At 38.4% G+C, this 6,731-nt stretch overlaps 1 long non-coding RNA gene across 1 annotated transcript; it reads left to right on the plus strand.

Moving 5' to 3' along the window:
* Positions 1-4,740: 4,740 nt before the first annotated feature.
* Positions 4,741-5,215, plus strand: LOC119567297. The gene is made up of 3 exons (XR_005227235.1): positions 4,741-4,946; positions 5,074-5,093; positions 5,181-5,215. It is a non-coding gene; the product is annotated as an uncharacterized LOC119567297 (long non-coding RNA).
* Positions 5,216-6,731: the final 1,516 nt, after the last annotated feature.

Raw genomic sequence — 6,731 nt, forward strand, 5'->3', positions numbered from 1 at the left:
CAGCCCTGAGTCTACTCTGTTATGCCAGGGGCCAGTGCAGATCAGCTGCAGGATCATCAGGACGTAAAGATGGTTTTAAACGACCTTTTTTCATTTGTACTCTCGTCAACTGAAGATCTAGCCCAATGTGTCACCTACCCAAAATGACTGGGTGGTTCAGAACAGTATGAAGTCAATCATAATGTTACTCTCAACAACTTTGTTGTAGGTTGCTCAGTGACCATGCAGAATGGCCACCACAAAACAATTAGAAATCACACCAGTCAGGTAAGTGTCTTTTTCTGTCTTTACAATCACTTCTCTGAAAAGTGTGATTCACTCTAACAAAGGCGTTGCACATTGCATGAAATCACATGTATAATCCTTTGAGCTGAGTGTCTCAATCAGAAGGAGAGTCTGTCTTTCAATAATTTATACAAATGGTACACTTTATCATTTGATTACTCATTTATTTAATATGCTTTTTGGGTCTGCCAACACTGGTCTGATATTCACCTGGCGGCATCGGCCTTTTAGTAATGAATTCATTTTCATGTCTGTGAAGCAGTAATCACTTGGACCTGTCTTCTAGTAATTGCTAATTAATATAAGTACACATTCAGTCTTTGCTTTCATCATAATCACTGGGTGACACTTTTGCAAGGAAGAAAATATGATGTAGAATAAATTGTTGCATCAACTCAAATTGACTTGGGAAGAAAAGATGCCCAATCAGATTTTGACATTTAAAAGCTTTTATGCCATTTCAAACTTTAGCTATAAATTGCAAAATTAAAAACCATTAAGAAATGTTTTATTTACTGTCTGGTTCATTTTTGTAACCTATGTACAGTCAGCTTTGAAATCTTGGGCATAATAAACACAACCAGTTGGACAGAATGAGAATCTGCCACTATCCCATTTGCCACTAAGGTCTGACCACTTCAGATGACCAGTCTGTGTCAGGAATAAACTATTTTCTAGACCTATAAAATTACTTTGTGGTAAATGGACTTGATTTACCATTGTGTTACTCCAGCTTTACATAACTCCATTGAAATCAATGGAGTTGTACTGTCCTAAAACCAGAGTAATGCCGTTGTGAATCCCTTTGTCTGGCATATTTCTAAACAAGGGGATGTAAGTGAAGTCTTGGATTTATATCAGAATCCCAAGACAGTTCCATACATGCATGTGAATTTCTTTCATTTAAAAAGTCTAATGAATTAATCTGTTAGTTTAGTTAAGCAAGCCTTGCTATAAATGTGCAAGAACAAGCTGTCAGAACAATGAGAACTCCAGTGCGTCATCTTTACTTGTGTTGTTTTTTTATCCAGAAAGTGAGTGCATATATAATAGTTTTTATTACAAGCTGTTTGTTATGAGGATTACCTATTTGGTCCCAGTGGTGCCTATGATGTACTAGTTGCTTTATGGCGTAAAGGAAGTCAAACAATACCAACCCATTGTGTGGCAGAAGGAGAATAGTGCAACGGGCCCAGCCTGCTCACCTCAGCCTCTTGGGCATCTACTGGGGGTCCACTCTACTGCCACTCCTGTCTCTTGTGGAGAGAGGGAACTTCTGTTGCTGTCCTTTCCGCTCCTAAGCGGGACCTTAGCTGCATCTCTTGGAGGGGAGAAGGAGCACTTCTGTATGAGATAGGGTGACCAGATGTCCCGATTTTATAGGGACGGTCCCGATTTTAGGGTATTTTTCTTATATAGGGTCCTATTACCTCCCACGCACTGTCCCAGTTTTTCACATTTGCCGTCTGGTCACCCTAGTCTGAGGAGGAGGGGAGTTCCAGTCTCTCTGAAGAGGAGTGGTGGCACATGGCTTCTATGTAGGTAGCCCCTACCACTCCATAAGGAGGGTGTTGCCATGACACAGGGGCAGGATCATGTCAGATGTGTAGAGCACCAGGTTACCTTAATCTGGCTCAAGTCATGCACTAGTTGAAAGGTAATTTTGCCTACATTTGAAATACTTATTTAGCATTGAGCTCTGACCTTTATGTCTCGATGTGGACAATCTTAATAATCTTGTTGCTCAGACATGTACCACTAATACAACTATAGATTTTTTTTAAAAAAATATCTGCCAGCTCCTTATGCAGTAGGTGACACATCAAGTCACATGTTCTTTTTTATTTTTATTCTTTGCCTTATTTACCAATAAGTTAGGACAGTGAATTGAAAGGAGGCATACATAAAACTTTAACATTCAACATGCAATATATATGTAATCTACATGTCTAAAACAAAGCTAGAAAGTTTGTAAGGATGACCGTTGTAGCTACAGTGAAAATGGCATTCAAGGTAGCCTCTTGCATATCAGAGGGATATATCTATAAAAAAGATGTTATCACTGTTGTACAAAGCATTTGCTAGTCCCTGTCTGGAGTACTTACTGCAAACAGTCCCCAAAGGAAAATACTCTGAGATGTCTACACTGTTCTGCAGCTTCTGCATGAACTCCTGACTTTAATATAAAGTCTTTAGAGAATCTATCTAAAGTTTCCCTGTAGATATATTCTGCATAAATATGCCAGAAAGTATTTCAGAATGCTTTTCTATAATAACTATTCTTTACATGACTTAACGTGATTTGATTATTTCACATGGAACAAATTACATTTTTATAAGTCCCCTTAGTAGTTAAATTCTCTTATTTTATGTAATACGAACTATCAGACGTAAACATTACAACTACTTGCCAGACAATTATTTTATGGTTTTACCCAGTGCAGTGTTTTAAGCCCTGAATAGCAAATTAATTTGCATATATCCCATGTGCATTATAAAGGATTAGTTAAAACCATTTTTGTGTAATATAATTCTTTTTAGTTCACATTCATTTAGGGGCAAATCCAGGCTAAATCTGATGAATAAATTGCTCACTGCAAATAGTTTGCTCAGCTCTAGTTGTAAAAGATATTCTAAAGAAATCTCAACAGAAAATTAGCTAATTTTCTTAAAGCAGTTTCTAAACATTTTGTTTATTACAGAATTCCATAGAATTTTTTTGTAAGGGTTTATTGGAAGTCTGTAGAAAATCTTGTAAAAGCTGTTTAAACAGTTCCATAAGTGTCATATAGAAAAATAGTTCATTATAAATATTTCTAAAGATTTTTTTTTAAATAAAGAATGTATAGAATTTTCGTCTTTATGTATGTTATGTTTGACAATTTTGTAAATGGAAATGTTGTAGATACTGGAAATTGCTCTTGCTCCCCTTACACATGCTTTGTCCCTCACACTGTCTATTTAAATATATTCCAGATCAGGTTTTCATATTAGTTAAAACACAGCTAAATTATCAGGGGAGGAACAGTGCCACATTCTCCTCTTACTTACCCTATTGACTTGATTGTGACCATATGACAAAATCCACTCATATTAATGGAAAATGTATTTGAAATTAAAATTCATCCCAGAAAGAATTATGAACCCTACACAAGGTAATAAACAGATTTTTTTCAAGACAGTGGCCAGATCTTTGCCTACTGTAAATCAGTGTGACTGCACTAAAGTTGTGTATATATATATATATAATTCAGTTCCGCAATCCAATCAGCCATTCTTTCATAATGTCAGTCAGTAAGCTCTGCTGTGACAGTTTGTTAAATAAGCCCATGTAATAATTTAATTTGACCAACTCCTATAACAAATCAAGCAGCACCCCACATTAGATTAATGGAATGCTCAAATAGAGTAAATGAGCCACCATAGCAAAATATTTTACTAAAAGTTCCATACTAGCAAGGAATCTATATGTACAAAAATAAACTGATGAGGAGGAGGAGACTATGGTAATTATTTAATTTATTTTCCTATGATTAATTAAATACAAATTACTATATATGTACATAGCACTAGGGCTGGTCAAAAGCTTTCCACTAAAACTGACTCTGGATGGGAAATTGGGTTTAGGACAAAATGAAAATTTTCAAAAAGTAGTGTCTGCTTTCCATGTAAAATCTCAGGGAGTTGGTTGTGTGTGGTGTGGTATGTGTGTGGTTTATTTGACAAAGAATGAACACCCCAAACCAAAAGTTTTTGGTATTCAAATTTCTGAAAAACTGAAAATTTCTGCAGGAAACTACTCCCCTCCCCTCCATTTTTTGACCAGCTCTCCATTTTTTGACCAGTACTTTACAAAACAAAGTGTGGCCTTGATTCTCCTTTCATGTGTATCTACGTAATTCCACTGACTCATACCAGCATACCGGAAAAGAGAATCAGGCCCATAGTCCCTACCCCAATGAGCTTGCCTACCCCTAATGCCCTGAGCCTACAAGCCCATACATGTGAGCAGACCCTGGACCTGCACAAAGCTCTACTGAAGTCAGTAAGGCCCTGAATAGGTGCAGCAGTCCACCCACATGGAAGTTGAAGTATCCATGTAGAAATTCAGAAATCAGGAAAAGATGATGAACATAAGGATTGGGGTGGAGGTGTGGAAGAAAATATGAGAATGATGAACACATACATCATGTAGTCTCTTGAGAGAAGAGTGCGCTTGTTTTGACAGTTACATGGAGAGTCTGGTTTGTGGGTTGTTTGTTTTTACTGTATATGAAAGTGTAGTCTGATGGGTTTTGCTAAAGCAATGAAAAGATGAGAGGGTAGAAAGATGGTGGAGGAGTTCAGCTAGGGAGTGTACCAATGTTAGGGATCATGCATAAAAAGACAAAAGCATTTAGTTGTATATTCCCACCATAGTTTACGCTGCTGGAACTGAAATCCTGCATGACATTTCTCACTATCATTTTGTTACAGGAGAGGGAGCAAAGACATGTTTTGGGTGACTGGTGAGGCCTGAAACACATTATCTGTAGGGTGGTATGATAAACACAGATGCCTTTCAAGGGATGGAAAATCCAGCAATGAATATGAAAGAGACAGGGAATGTATATACCCAGAAGAATCTACAGCACTGATGCAGAAGAGCAAAGAACAATAAGGTACAGATGGAAAAAAAATTATTCAAGAGGTGCTTTCAGTAATAACTGTGCTGCATTTTTCCTTTGGGTAGCAATTGCAATATTGCTGAACATACTTTTCTATTTTTCTGTTGCTGATTTCCCACAGGGCTGGTTTGGTACTCAAAGGTAAATCACCTCTGCCGTCTAAGTGCTAATTGATAATACATTCTGCACTTAACAAGCAATACACTATAATTTTATTTAATTCTATAGTTTTGTGCAAGTCGTAAATGAAAACATGGTCCTGCCTTGAGGCACTTACCATCTGAAGTCTGGATCCTGCAAAAACTTATGCAAGTGAGTAACTTTATGTTGCAAAAAGTACTGTGGTACTGTTTACATTCATCAATTCAGTGGGACTGCTCACATTCATCAGTGTTTACAGGGTTGGAGTCTAACTAAATGGAAGATCAGGGATTTTTTTTTTTAAATGGTGTGGTGACAGCTTTTGCTGATGTGAGCCAGTGTTTGTGGGTCTTGAGGAAGAAATGAATTCTCAGGAGGTTTGACACCTGACAAAGGGCAGAGTTCTACTATACATAGTTGATATTCTTAACACACACCTTAAGATAACACCAAATATGCTGATTTCTAAGACCTTTGTACAACTCTTTTATGAGGCTCCCAGCCGGGTTGCTGTGTGTCCATCCTCTCAACAGCCACAACAGTGTCCAGCTTTTGTTGGAGAAAGAGCCTGGAGGCAACATATGGTTCATTCTTTATCCCCTTCCTCATACTGCACAATACATGGGTCTTATGCCAGCTTCTGTTTCTTTAAATACATCAGTCCTGTCCATTGTACATTTTTGCTTTATCTTCAACCCTGTGCAAAGCAATATGCAGTAGTTAGTATAATTGTTGCTAATATTCAAATCAAACTTTTTTGAGAATCAGAGGAAACTAGAATAATACAGTACAGATACTTCCAGGATGCACTGCAAGAAGGCAAAGGCCTTCTTTGACAAAGCTGTGCCACCACGAGAAGGGATAGAAAAGAAGAGAATATACACGTATATCTTACATAGAGCCTCCCAGGAAGGGAGAGAAGCAGAAGATTCCTGAAAGTTCACTAGGGACTGTCTCATGGGCACTTAATTTAGGCCTCAATCAAGCAAAGCAATTTGAGAACATGAATATTCCTACTGAAGCTTGGGCATAAGTGCTTTTGCTGAGTTGGGGCCTTACACAGGAAGCACTGGGGTATGTCTACACAGCAAAGAAAAATCCGCAGCTGGTCTGTGCTAGCCAACTGGGGCACATGCAACTTGGGCTGTGGGGCCGTTTCACTGCTGTATAGACATCCAGGCTTTTGGACCGTGCAGGATGGGAAAGTCCCAGAGCTTGGGTTCCAGCCAGAGCCCAGCAATGAAACAGCCCCACAAGCCTGAGTGGGCCAGCCATGGGTTTTTCTTTGCTATGTAGGCATATCCTCCAACACTATGATGACGGGAGCTATAGAAAACCAAAATAGCCTTGCTCTTGCTCTGCAGGGGAGGGGTGATTTTTGGCAGAGATTTTTCTTCCTATTTTTCCACGAGTCTTAAAATGTTTGTGAAATTTTTGAAAATGTCTAGAAACACTGCAAGCCTTTTTCCTTCTTCCCCCCCTCCCCCCAACCATGGAAAACTTTTACCCTGTGGATTTGTTAGTCCTAGTGGTAGGTGGAATCAAACAGCATTTTTCTAATACCTAAAAGAAAAGGAGTACTAGTGGCACCTTAGAGACTAACCAATTTATTTGAGCATAAGCTTTCGTGAGCTACAG

Source organism: Chelonia mydas, chromosome 11 (assembly GCF_015237465.2).
Source record: "Chelonia mydas isolate rCheMyd1 chromosome 11, rCheMyd1.pri.v2, whole genome shotgun sequence".
Taxonomy (NCBI): domain Eukaryota; kingdom Metazoa; phylum Chordata; order Testudines; family Cheloniidae; genus Chelonia; species Chelonia mydas.